We start from the raw sequence: 14840 nt of genomic DNA, 5'->3' as shown, positions 1-14840 counted from the left end.
CGACTTCACTCTATTCGTCTCATGGAGTCTTTGTGCGCTACACAGTGAAAGCGGAATCTTTCAGCAAATAATAGTGGATGGGCAGAGAATTGTTCTTGCAAGACAGTCATTAACTCATCATTTGACTTATCTCCCGGTTTAGCTCGGTGTACTAAATTCTGTGTAACATGAATGTTCTCCTCCCAACTGAGGTGAGAAAGGTCGCAGTATGTAGGTCTTCTGGTGTCTGATTGGTTTTAAGGAAGAACCTTTCCTCATATGAGTTCCATATCGCCTCCCCATCATCAGATGCTTTCATGGCACCTTTTCTTCATGCCGTTTTTGGATTGCAGCGCCCTGCTCTGTGCTACTCAGCCTTCAGCCTGTCTTCATTGTTCTTTACTTTTTCTTTATTTCTTTTTTTTTTTTTTAATTTCGTGTACCCAATTCATTTTTTCCAATTAAGGGGCAATTTAGTGTGGCCAATCCACCTACCCTGCACAGCTTTGGGTTGTGGAGGCGAGACCTGGCACACACGGGGAGAATGTGCAAACTCCACACGGACAGTGACCCGGGGCCGGGATCGAACCTGGGACCTTGGCGCCGTGAGGCAGCAGGGCTAACCCACTGCGCCACCAAGCTGCCCTTTCTCTATTTCAAACAGACAAACTCGCAGCGCACAAGGAGACTAACTGTTTCTGTGCCTCGCTATTGATTCCCGGGCAGTAGGCTGCAGAGTCAGCAGCCCCGTAGGTTTGCGTTCCCGTGGCCCACGAGAGTGCCTTGTGAGCGACCTCCACAGCTCAACCCACTGCAACGGTAAGTGCACTGAAAACTTTGGTCCTCCATTTGAGATAAGCCCCCAGTAACTCACACTTGTCTGGTAGTTTTTTTAATGATAACCCTATTACTTACACTAGCGGCTGCAGCAATCGATCGGATGATTCGCCACCGCCCCGCTACAAACTCTACGGTATCCAAATATTTGCTTGAGATTTGTTTCTACTTTCCACAATGATGATTTGCCTTGGAAGTTGACAATATTTCTCTCGACTTCACTCCCGAAGGTGTCTGGGCCTTGATCTCCATCAATAATTCCTTGTGGTTCACAAAATCGGCGACGAAGGTTGTTTTTCTCCCGGTTTTTGTTGATGGCCCAGATCTCGTCACCAGTTTCTCTTTTGTTATTTTCTTTGTTGCAGCCACAATGAGAAAGAATCAGAGGCGGCACATGTTGAGTTCGTATAACATAGTGCAAGGGGTTTATTTACAAGTGTGGTAATACCAGGTATTGCAGTACCTGAGAGGTGGATGCCCATTGGCTAGACCTAGGAGTCTACCATTGGCTAACGCACATAGCTCCGCCCTGAGAGGCGGGGTATAAGATCCAATGCCGTCCCAGCAGCCTTCACTTTCTGTATCGAAGCTGCTGGGTACAGTTCTAGCTGATTAAAGCCGATTAGTATGACTCTCCTTGTCCCACGAGTAATTGATTGTGCATCAACAAGACGCTGCTCAAACAGGGTACAATGGTGAACTCCACAAAAGCCTGTGAAGTGCTCCAAAGCTGTCATTGCGTAACAAGTGACATTACACAAGCCACTGGTGTTACTCTGATACATTACAGTAACAAATTCAGATTCTGTTTCTGAGAACTAATCATTACCTATAGAGATGCACACTGGAGTAACTTCCCAGGAAGTACCACCCAGGAAAAGAAGACACCAAGACATCAAGTACACCCAAAATCAGTAGACATCCACATGAGAGACTGTCTTATTCCGTAGTATATATGTAAAGAGATAATGCATTCGTAGGTCTGTTGTAAAAACGTTAGGAAAGTTGTCGTTATACTCAAGAGGTAAAGGAGGAGGGTTGTTATGTATCAAAGAATACATCCTTTCTGGTGGAATATTATGTGGCCTGTAGTGATGTTAGCAGAGTGTTTTTGCCCAGGCTTCAGTTCTCCATCTTAGATTGTATGAGCAACACCTCATAATAAACTACTCATCGTGTTTGTAAGAAATCCAAGTGTGTGACACCTCCATATCTTTTCTCTTTGCGGCACACTGAGAATATAACAGAACTTAACTGTAGCTGCCTTTTAAAATCCTTGTTGTGATGGGACTTGAAGGGACCTCTACTTGTGTTATTTCTGTGTCTGCAGCAGTCCTGTGTGAAATGGAATGGGCAATTTCAAGCCGCCTCCTAGTGGCCATTTGCCTTCGGCAGAAACCTGTCCATACTTTGGCACAAATTTGAAATTTCGAACTAAGAGACTACAGGATGGCTGGTGTGTTGAAATAGAAAATGGCGTATTGCTCAAGAGATGGGGTACGTGGGCGGCACGGTAGCACAGTGGCTAGTATGTGGCTTCCCAGCTCCAGAGTCCCAGGTTCGATTCCCGGCTTGGGTCACTGTCTGTGCGGAGTCTGCACGTTCTCCCCGTGTCTGCGGAGGCTTCCTCCGGGTGCTTCGGTTTTCTCCCACAGTCCAAAGATGTGCAGGTTAGGTGGATTGGCCATGCTAAATTGCCCTTTGTGTCCAAAAAAGGTTAGGCAGGGTTACTGGGTTAAGGGGATAGGGTGGAAGTGTAGGCTTAAGTGGGTTGGTCTTTCCAAGGGTCGGTGCAGACTCGATGGGCCAAATGGCCTCCTTCTGCACTGTAAACTCTATGTTCTATGTACTTTCCTGAGTTAGAGATTCAGGGGCATTTGGGGCCAGGGTAGATGGAGGTGTATTCTGTGTCCCTGGGTATGCTATACTTGATCTGAGATGAAGGAGAGTAGTACTCTTACTGGAAGTGTTCCTGTAAATTTGTTCATGTCAGACCTGATGATACGACATCCACTTTTATATTGTAAAGATTAGTTTCTATGTTGTGCAACCTCTTAGCTCGTGGCTTTGCACCAGCAGCTGTTGTGATAAACGTTGGTGAGAAAAGTTCTCAGAACCAGGAGGCCACCCATGATCAGGGAAAGAACGGAAACTGAAGTAATTTGCAGAGCTATAAGTATCTTTGATTTCATCAGTCACAGATTCACAGAATTGTTACGGCGCAGAAGAAGGCCATTCATCCCATCGTATCTGCACCAGCTCTCCAAATGAGTGTCGTGACGTAGTGCCAGTCCCAAGCCTTTTCCCCATAGCCCTGCACATTGTTTAAGTAATCATCTAATGCCCTCTTGAGTGCCTCGCTTGAACCTGCCTGCACCACACTTCCAGGCAATGCATTCCAGACATGAACCACTTGCAGTGTGGAAAAGTGTTTTTCCTCACATCACATTTGCTTGATGTAAAAAATGGTTAAAATGTTAAATAGTTAAAATGGCTAACTCCCGATTTAAAATGGCGGATGGGAAAGGCTGATGGGAAAGTCAGCCAACAGGACAAAAATGAGCAGCTGCAGGTTGACTGTGTATTTACCTCTGGAAAGTCCAGACAAGATTGATACCAGCAACCATCAGCATAACAAAACACCAGCCATCTGTATACTAATGAGCAATTCCCGGGAACAATGAGCAACATTTAGACACATATAGCAAAACCAGACTCTTTGGCGCCAGCAGATGCCTACACAAAAGGAGGTGAACGACCACCTCAGAACCGCCCATCGATCAGGGAACCGCTCCAGCATTGGAGAAAATCGAACCAAGTGATTGGGACAAAGTCCAATCACTTGGAACCAGGTACAGGGTCCGCCCCAAAAGGCGGGAAGCCCCTGGGGACTATAAGAATTAAGCCCCAAGTTCAAATCGCTCTTCTTGACCGCGTCACTCAGCAACGCAAACCAACCCTTGACAGTGACCGGTTCAGCCGCCGCCGATATCCAGTAAGTCTTACCTCAACGCTCGCTACGAGATAGGCGCTCCTAGTTACCAATCTGTACCAACTTCGAATCCCGCAGGCTCAGAACCCGAACAAAAGCCCATTCGTTTCCCTGACCTGGTGGGCCAGTTCCAAGTTAAGTATTGGCCTGTTAGCTGTAGAAATAGCTTAGACGTAGAATTTGTACATGAGTAGTGATTACTGTGTATAATAAATGTGCTTTGATTTAAATCTTACTAAGCGGTGTATTGGATTATTGATCAGTACTCGGACTTGAACCACGTGGCGGTATCATAAAGATACCTGGCGACTCAAGAGCAAAGGTGATAAAACAGAGCAATTAAACTAAGGCAAAAGTTAGCAACATTATTTGGCGACATCCTAACGGGACCCGATCTAGAAGTGGAAAACCACTCCGGGAGAACCCAAGAATTTAAATTAGAGATACAATTGGAAACAGAAAACCACAAGTGTTCAAGCAGTTCTGATCAATACTCATAATTTGGAAGTGTGTGTATGCATGCGTAACTAACAGGGCGATAAGGTAAAACTGGTAGATTTTTTTGTTGCGACAAAACTGTCGGAAGTTTGTATATCGGAAAGTAGCGAAAGCCGTACCCGTATTTACAGCACGCCTTAATACCCCTGTCCCAAATTTGAAGAGCGGCATTCGGATTAATACCCCTGTCCCAAAATTTGAAGAGCAGCATTCGGATAGGAAAGATGGCAATGCAGGCAATGCAGCGCCTAATGAACCCAGAGGAATTTGCGGTCGCAGCGACCAGCAGCAGTAGAGTGGGACAATGTCCCATTTGGGAGGAAGAGATCAGGAAATATCTCAAAGGGAAAGGATGGCCCCTTTGGAATGAATTCTGTGACAACGAGGAAACAGGTCCCGGGAGTATAGGACATACTTGGTGGGAGAACCTGAGCGAGATCCACAAAAAGAGCTTCGGGAAAGCTCGCAAGCCGATGGCAATCGTGTCCTGCTTGGCACAATTGCGAGGCACAGAGGGGGTCGTTAGGACGCTCCGGAAAGAAGTTGAGGGCATACATCGATTGAGTAAGGTCGATGTAAGCGAGGTAGAAAAGGAGAATTTAGGATTGAGAAGGAAGTTGGCAGCAAAAGATGGAGAGGTGGATGACGCCAAAAGGGCTCACCAGTCTTGTCTGGTGTACTTAAGCAGCTTCCCGTCTCAATACGAAAAGGCCTATCAGGACATGCAACGTGCAGTCCTGGTACGAGAAGAAACGGAAAAATAGGTAGAGGCATTACAGAAACAGTGTAGTAACTTAAAAGCAGCATTAAGAGCACTCCATGCTGCCACCACAGAACAAAGACAAAGCTCACTAGACCACGCAATGTGCCGAAAGCAGATTGCAGAGCTGCAATCTCTGCTTTCTGTTCAAAAAGGTTTTCAGGAAACCTTTGGAGAAAGATTAGATCAGGAAGACGGCCCTGATTGGGAAGAATTGAACGAAACAGCGCAGAGATATGTTCAGAGAACATGTGCGCAGGGAAAGCCACAAAAGAGAAAAGCGCCCCAACCCCCCAAAGAGCAGATAGTTCAAGCTCCAATGAACCCAGTCACCACCCACCGCACAGCCACATTGGACGATGTGGAATTTCTATACTCCACCCCCTTAACAGTGACCCAATTACGGGACGCGTGCGATAAGATCACACCGTTCCTCCCACCTCAGACCCCCACCATTTCATTGCCACAGTCAAGCATCAGGCGATCATGTACGGCCTGGATGAGCGAGAGCATGTAAAGCTCACCGTTTAAGTTTAGACCCTTCCGTACAAGCAGCCCTTCCCGACCCACAGAATGTAGGAGGAGGCACCCTTGCAGAAATGCATACCGCGATCCTGGATGCGATCGGGTATAACCGGGGTGACCCCGTAGATGGCCTCAATAAATGCAGGCAAAATAAATCCGAGCACCCCACAGCGTTTGCTGGATGCCTGTGGATCCACTTTGCAGCAGTCTTTGGAGACTTAGACCGCGCCCATTTGTCCCCAGACAACATTGCCAAATGGACCCGCACCCTTATCTCCCATGCCACAGAAACAGGACAGAAAGCCTGCGCGAGTTATGATCCCTCAGAGGAGGCCCATAACGAGAAGTGGGTAGTGAAAAGATTGTCCCGCGCTTGGGAGCAATCTGTTCAAAGTAAACCCGCAGTTAAGAATGCCGAGGAAAAGCAGGCCGGCGCAGATATGCAGGCAGTAAAAACACACCAGAACCCCGCATGGGTGAATGAGGGAAAGAACAGCCCCCCACCCAAGTCACAGGAGTGTTACAACTGTGGACAGTTGGGACACATCGCAAGAGAGTGCAATGCCCCGAAAAAGCCACATAGAGCCCAGCAGTCGGGCACTCTGAGTAAGAAAAAGACAGAGCCCATTCATAGCGTTGGCGCCCGTTCAGATCAGGCTGACTTGACCGGAACGGACTGACGGTGTACGGGCTCCCCCAGTTGGCTCTGCGACACCCTTTGGGATAGGTCCGGACGACCGGTAGTTGCAGCGAAAATTCGGGGACAGCCCATCGAATTTCTCTGGGCCACAGGAGGGTCCCGCACCACAATAAATTCCTCCACCCTGTTTCAAAAAGACACGTGGCCCACTACAGCCACCATCACCCTCAGCGGCTTTGCAGGCCACTCACAGCAGGGACACATCACAGCCCCTGTACCCATTCAAATCGGTAACATCACCACCAAGCACCCCGTGGTTTTAGTTGACCTGCCCCACACAGCAGAACACATTCTGGGAATCGATTTCATGAATTCCCACAATCTTTCATTTGATCCAGTCAACCAGTGTGTCTGGAAGATGGCAAAATCCGCAAGAGCCCCCGCAACGCTCAACATAGGAGAGTACGCGAACAAAATTAGCGCAGTAGGCGAATTTTGGTTCAACCCGACCACGCTTAGTACGGACAAGCAGGTTAGGGCAGTTCTGCAAAAGAACAGGGCAGCATTCGCGACCCACAAGCACGACTGTGGACGGATGACTGGCTCCGTACAAATAACAGGACCTGACCCTAGACCCCCAAAACAGTACGGATTTCCCCAAGAGGCAGAGGGAGAAATCTCCAAGGTAATAGAAAGCTTATTAGAGCAGGGCGTACTTAGATCAGTAGCCTCCACTAATAATGCCCCGATTTGGCCAGTGAGAAAGCCCGATGGATCATGGCGACTGACCATCGATTACTGGGAACTCAACAAAATGACCCCCGCAGCAGCCCTTACAGTAGCAACAAGTCCCGAGACCATGCTCACGAAGGGACTCAATTCCCGATACTTTACGGTTTTGGACGTCAGTAATGGATTCTGGTCCATTCCATTGGCAAAGGCGTGCCAGTACAAATTTGCCTTCACCTTTAAAGCACAGCAGTACACGTGGACATGCCTGCCACAAGGCTTCCACAATTCCCCCTCCATTTTCCACCGACAGCTGGCAAATGGTTTAGCCAAATTCTCTCGCCCCGAACGTCTGGTACAGTACGTAGACGACCTACTACTGCAGACAGACACCAAGGAAGAGCACATTGAGTTTCTGTCCGAACTCCTGGAATTATTACACTCAATCAGTTGTAAAGTCAACCTCAAAAAGGCCCAGATTTTGGAAGATAAGGTGATATATTTGGGAACAATTATCACACATGGTAAACGCGAGATCGAGCATAAAAGGATTGACTCGATTGCTAAATTGCCCCTTCCCCAGAACGTTACAGCCCTCCAGTCGTTTTTAGGACTGGTTGGCTACTGCCAAAACCACATTGACGGTTTTGCCAGCAAGGCAGACCCCTCTCAGACCTCCTAACGAAAAGAGCCCCCTGGGAATGGCTTCCGCAGCATACGGATGCTGTGGACTCTTTAAAACAGGCACTCATAGCAGCCCCCGCACTACAAGTTCCAGACCCGCTTTCCCCTTACGGTATAGAGGTAGCGGCCACAGACCGCACCCTTTCACCCGTGCTCCTCCAGGAACGGCACGACCAGTTAAAGCCCTTGGCTTACGCCTCCAGACCTTTAGATGCTGTGGAGCAGGGATTTTCAGCCTGCGAGAGGCACCTGCTCGCAGTATTTTGAGCAGTCAAGTATTGGACTGAACCCCATTACAATTCTCACCGAACACACACCCACCCAACTTTTACTGGACGGACGACTGAAGGACGGTACAGTAAGCCAGATTAAAGCAGTGAGGTGGACCCTTCTCTTGCAGGGACGGGACATCACTGTGAAAAGGACAAAGACGCACATCTTTTTAGCTGACAACTTACAGTACCCCGGAACCCCCCATGAATGCGAGATTATCTCCCACACCACAACACAGGCCCCTTTATCGCGAAAACACCCCCCAGAAAGATAGGTAGTTCAACTCAGAGCCCCCAGCACACAGACACGTGTGAGCCCATAAAGATCTATGTGGATGGATCTTCCACAGTCTTGGATGGGAAGCGCATAACAGGTTGCAGTATCTATGTCGAGGACGCGCAGGGACGCACCCTTGAGGAAATATCGTTAAAACTTCCAGGCCACTTAGGCTCGCAGGCAGCAGAGCTCGCGGCCATCGCGTATATAGTGGACCACCCAGATTCCTTCCTCAGCCCAGCAGACATATACTCGGGCAGCCTCTATGTCTGCAACAGCCTCGCAGAATCCCTGCCCCTGTGGAAAGCAAGAGGATTTGTTTCCGCAGACGGAAAACCCCTCCCTTCAGCCCCATTGCTCTGTCACATTTTACAGAGCCCCCCCCCCCCGAAAACGCTCCAGTGAGTGCAGTTCAGGTCTCACAGACAAAGATCGAGGATCTAGTAGAGGCCCAGAAGCAGGACAGCAATCTCAGGGAGATTGTAAAAGGAAAATATCCAGCTCCCTATGAGAGGTTTTGAAATGCACTGACCACACATGACGGTGTGGTGTTAAAAGACACCCTTTATGTGGTTCCTGAACAGGACAGGAATCAACTGATTTGTTTGTTCCATGACGGTCATGGACATCAGGGAATCGATCCCACTACAGCCCATCTCAAGCAGCTTTGTTGGTGGCCGAATTTAAAGGAAGATGTAAACCATTGCATTGAGAATTGTCTTATCTGTACCCAGAATAATCCGGACAGATATGCCAAACAGGCTCAACTCGGCCACACCCGACCCGTTAATGGCCCCTGGACTAACCTCCAGATTGATTTTATAAGACCATGCAGGAATGGCTATAAATATGTACTTGTGGTAATTGACACATTTACGAAATGGGTGGAAGCATTCCCAGCCCGCACTAACATGGCAAAAACCACAGCCAAGATTTTGACCCACCACATCTTTACAAGATGGGGACTCGTCCGCAGCATTGAATCTGACCAAGGTTCCCATTTTACAGGACGTGTCATGCAGAACGTCCTCACGATATTTGGCATCACCCAAAAATTCCACATAGCATACCACCCACAGTCGAGTGGTATCGTGGGGCGCATGAATCGGACCCGAAAATCCACCCTCAGAAAAATGGTCCAGCAGAACAACACCACTTGGGACTCAGTCCTCCCCTTTGCGCTAATGTTTTTACGTAACACAATTTCTACTTCCACAGGTTACACCCCACACACCCTCATGACCGGACGCCCCATGAAAGGCACAGAATTTTTATTCGGTTTGGACTTGACCAGCCCCGAAGTGACGGCCCTCACACACGAGAAAGCAGTACAGCAATTAGTTGAAAATGTTAAAACGGCTCAGCTAGCAGCCGCAGTAAAATTGGGCACCAGAAAGAAACAGAGCAAGGCTTGTTTCGACAAGACAGTGCATGCGACTGAGTACAGTATAGGACAGCAAGTTATGCTCTCTGTATATAAACCCAGCACATTCCTGTCGCCAAAATACTTGGGTCCGTATTCCATTGCGGACAAAGTAAGCCCTTCCATATATAAATAAAAGTACCCCAACGGTAAGACTGCGTGGTTCCATATCAACCAGCCGAAGGCATATGGGACACAGTTGAACCACGCACACCACGTCATGCTCGACGCAGCACACCATGCCCCGCCCACAACCAACGTAACCCTATCATCCCCCACCATGTCCAGCCCAGCCACGGACTCGACCTCGACTCCACCCCCAAAATATACATTCCGCCCCAGAACGCCCACAGACTGCAGCAGCAGAGACAGCAACTGTGACTCGGACGATAACCACAGCACGCCTCCCGACTATCCCCATGCAACAGGATCCACACCCAGCGATTCCGACTACGATCCAAGTGATCCCTTCATGATCACTTTCCTAAACAAACCCCACCACCGACCACCGAACAACACTGACGACCCCGATTTTGTCCCCACACGGCTAGACACCAATTACTGGCACCGAGATAACTCATTCCGACTCGTCTGCACCAACGAGAGCGACCCCAGCTCACACCATGCAGCCCTTTCAGCCCCGATACACTCAAGAGTGTGGCACCCGGGAGAAGAGGACGACCTTGGGTCTGACTCCCATACCAAGAACCCCTTTGCGACCCAGTTCGCAACCGAGAACTGAGGTGTCCAGATGATGTTTTAAAAGGAACCGCTTGGGAGAAGTGTTGGCCTCTCTGATGGAACCTGCAGAATGTTTTATGTTGTTTGTAAGTTTGTTAAATGTTGTATGTCCGACAGGAGAATTTGACTTTCTCACTGCCCCACGCCTATTCGGCCGAAACCTCTGAGGACTTGCCTACAGAGTCTCACTATTGCCAGACACTAGTTCAGCAGAAACCTCTGAGAGCTTGTCTGCAGAGACTGGTTAAGGAACCAGACGCCCGTTCGTAACTGCCCTTCTGGTTTGAAGGTAGAACCACTACGGCAGCCCCACCACGATGACTACATTTCTTGCCCGTTCTTGTCGGTTGCTCAGGCAGTGGAGAAACGGCTTGGGACCCGCCCTGCCTGGGAACCCCCCTCTGGTCAACTACGCTCGGGTAGGAGAGACACGGCACTGGTAGCCGTCCTACCCGGGGACTCCATCCAAATTGTATCCGTCGCGGCCCATACGCACCTCATTTTGGCACTTTCAGTTCAAAAAGTTTTGTTTTGTTTAGGTAACCTTTAGGTTGCCAACCACATGCTATTTACATCCTGAAACATTTGGATGATAAATTGCACAGTCTGCGAGACGGCTCGTACGGTTCATTATTGGGAAGTGTGTCTTGTCCTAAAATTCGATTTTTGAAAAAAAATAAGGGAGTCACGCATAGTGACCAATTACAAAAGGAGTAATTGGCACTAAAGGACAGACAGACTATCGTACGAGATATTAAACAAAGATAGTTACAGACACTATGCTTGTTTCCATAGAACTCCAGAAGCTCCAGGACCGGAGAAGAGAAGAAAGAAAAGGAAAGAGATCCATGAGGACGTCCTTCACATGGATCAGCATCATCTTTATGGACATTTGGTTGCGAGTGAACGCGAACCCCATGATTTCAAGCCCCCCAGCCGTTAATGTTTCACTTCCCCACAGTACCCAGAGCCCAGTCACCAGTGACACCACACCATCTTGGTGTGCCAGGTTCATAACCTGGTACTCTCTGGCCTATGTAATAGAAACATTACTGGTATCAGCGATACTCTGCTGCATAGTGCAGACTATGCGTCTACGGAAATGGAGAGGGAGAGCCTACCGCGCTCGAACCCCGGTATATAGGATCAGATCCCCTATTTTCAGATACGACCAGACCCCCGACCCCCACAATCTATAATAAAGTGCATTCACTTGCGTTTATTGTAAATAAAGAAATGTAAAGAACTGTTCATGAGCAAATTGTACGACCCTGAGCTTGACTGCCAAGCCAGGAAGACTGATGTATAAAATGCTATGATTTTGTTTGTATGGTTGAGGAAGTTAGTATGATGAAATGTTTAAGTGAGTGTAGTGTATTAAGAATAGTTAGAGGTTCCCAGTTCATTGTTTTGTAATGTATGTCCATGTTTGACATAGCGCCCTTAGAATTGTTAGTTAAAAATTTTTTGCATAGCTATGGTCAGTACAGAGGCCATGAAGGAAGTGTTCCCCCCAGGTCAGGGAATGGAAAGCAACATAGTTATGTGATCCTTCACGGTTCGCATTAGGATCACAAGGAGGGAATGTAGCCAGTTAAAACGGCTAACTCCCGATTTAAAATGGCGAACAGCAAAGGCTGATGGGAAAGTCAGCCAACAGGACAAAAACGAGCAGCTGCAGGTCGACTGTGTATTTATCTCTGGAAAGGCCAGACAAGATCGATACCAGCAACCATCAGCATAACAAAACACCAGCCATCTGCATACTAATGAGCAATCCCCGGGAACAATGAGCATCATTTAGACACATAAAGCAAAACCAGACTCTTTGGCGCCAGCAGAAGCCTACACAAAAGGAGGTGAACGACCACCTCAGGACCGCCCATCGATCAGGGAACCGCTCCAGCATTGGAGAAAATTGAACCAAGTGATTGGGATAAAGCCCCAAAAGGCGGGAAGCCCCTGGGGACTATAAGAATTAAGCCCCAAGTTCAAATTGCTCTTCTTGACCGGGTCACTCAGCAACGCGAACCAACTCTTGACAGTGACCGGTTCAGCTGCCGCCGATATCCAGTAAGTCTTACTTCAACGCTCGCTACGAGATAGGCGCTCCTAGCTACCAATCTGTACCAATTTCGAGTCCCGCAGGCTCAGAACCCGAACGAAAGGCCATTCATTTCCCTGACCTGGTGGGCCAGTTCCAAGTTAAGTATTGGCCTGTTAGCTGTAGAAGTAGCTTAGACGTAGAATTTGTACATGAGTAGTGATTACTGTGTATAGTAAATGTGCTTTGATTTAAATCTTACTAAGCGGTGTATTGGATTATTGATCATTACTCGGACTTGAATCATATGGCGGTATCATAAAGATACCTGGCGACTCAAAAGCAAAGGTGATAAAACAGAGCAATTAAACGAAGGCAAAAGTTAGCAACATTGAAAATCACTTTAAATTCTTGAACCTTTTACTAAAAGTAGCTCACTGAAATTGCCCTGATAATCAGTAGTGACAGTAGTTGCACTCAGATTTAGGGGAGGTAGTGGCATACTGGTATTGTTGCTGGCCTAGTAATCCAGAGGCCCAGAGTAATAATGCCAGGGTTCTAATCCTACCATGGTGGATAGTGAAATTTGAATTCAATAAAAGACTGGAATTAAAAGGCTAATAGTGACCATTGTTGATTGCCTTAAAACCTCACCTGGTTCACTAATGTCCTTTAGGGAAGGAAATCTGCTGTCCTTACCTGGCCTGGCCTACATGTGACTCCAGATCCAGACCCATAGCAATGTAGTTGACTCAGAACTAGCCTCTGAAATGGCCTAGCAAGCCACTCAGTTCAAGGACAATTAGGGACGGCCAATAAATGTTGGCCTTGCTAGTGAAGCCCACATCCTATGAAAGAAGGGTACATTGCCCTAATTTCAGCTCAGGGCTAACACTTGTAAACCATTCTCTGGAGTCTTGCTTAATAAAAGGAGAATTTTCATAAATTGAAGAACTCCACCCACTCTCTCTTTCTCTCCACAAATCCTTGTTCCCTTGCTCCACTCACCCAATCCCCCAACGTCCTCTCTCCCTCGGGTTCTCATAGTCCTTGGTGTCTCTCTGTATCCATGAATGTTTCCCCATCACCTGACCCACCTACTAAAGTGCCCTGACTCCTGGTACCTCCGCTCCAATGACTGCTGTGTGGAGGGGTCAGAAATCAGTCCTGACAGCAGAAAAGATGGAAAACTGGGAGAGCTAGTCCTTTTCTCATGGGATCCAGCAAATTGCCTCCAGACTTGTATGGGGGGGGGGGGGGGTGGCGGCAAATAAGAGAAAACATTGTCAATACATCATTTTACAAGTACGTAATGGTTACCGCCCATGGCGAAACAAACCTTGAAATCTCTCCCTTCGTGGTGATTTGTATCAAAAAGCCTACAACTCCCACAATGCAGTATGGACTAAAATGCACATCCTTCAGAAAAACTCTTAAAAGATTTTTACCACTACCATGCCATGATCGCAACATGTTACATTTATACAGCACCTGTAATTTTCATAGAATTTACAGTGCAGAAGGAGGCCATTCAGCCCATCAAGTCTGCACCGGCTCTTTGAAAGAGTACCCTACCCAAGCCCACACCTCCACCCTATCCCCGTAACCCAGTAACCCCACCCACTAAGGGCAATTTTGAACACTAAGGGCAATTTAGCATGGCCAATCCACCTAACCTGCACATCTTTGGACTGTAGGAGGAAACCGGAGCACCTGGAGAAAACCAACGCAGACACGGGGAGAGCGTGCAGACTCCGCACAGACAGTGACCCACACCGGGAATCGAACCTGGGACCCTGGAGCTGTGAAGCAATTATGCTAACCACTATGCTACCATGCTGCCCAAAAATATTACAGCATAGTCAATTGGTCCAAAGAAGAAGATATTAGAACAGAGTTAAAATGTTAGGATTTAAGAAGTATCTTAAGGAATGAGAACGAGTTGTGCAGGTTTAGGGCAGGGATTCCAGATTTTAGGACCTACCTGACTGAAAACACGGGTCACCACTGGTGGGCTGAAGAAAGTTAGAGGTGCACAATGTCCCAATTAAGGAGTACTTTTGTTTTTGTTCAACTTGTAGTGAAAGCAAGTTGGATTAATTGGCTATCTCTCCTTTAGATGGTTACCATTTGGAAGTTCAGAGTCCAGGTATTTAGGGTATCCCAGCATGCATTTATATTTCAGGGCAGTTACCTACATTCTTTTTTCATTTAACACAGACACACAGTTGTGCTTGAAAGACTGGAAAATGCAAAAATAAAGGTCAATATTTCAATGCAGTGTTAGTTTTAAAACTGTAACTAAAGCATCCATTTGATTCTGTGTCTCTGTTGGGGAAGCATTAAATATTTAATGAGGTATAATTGAATTTCTCAAATTATACATTTTGCAGGATCACTTTGAGGGAACAGTCACGAGTTAGATATTATTTCAATGTG

The sequence above is a fragment of the Scyliorhinus torazame genome, chromosome 7 (genome assembly GCF_047496885.1).
Source record: "Scyliorhinus torazame isolate Kashiwa2021f chromosome 7, sScyTor2.1, whole genome shotgun sequence".
NCBI classification, from domain to species: domain Eukaryota; kingdom Metazoa; phylum Chordata; class Chondrichthyes; order Carcharhiniformes; family Scyliorhinidae; genus Scyliorhinus; species Scyliorhinus torazame.
Note: the sequence above shows the minus strand (reverse complement) of the source record.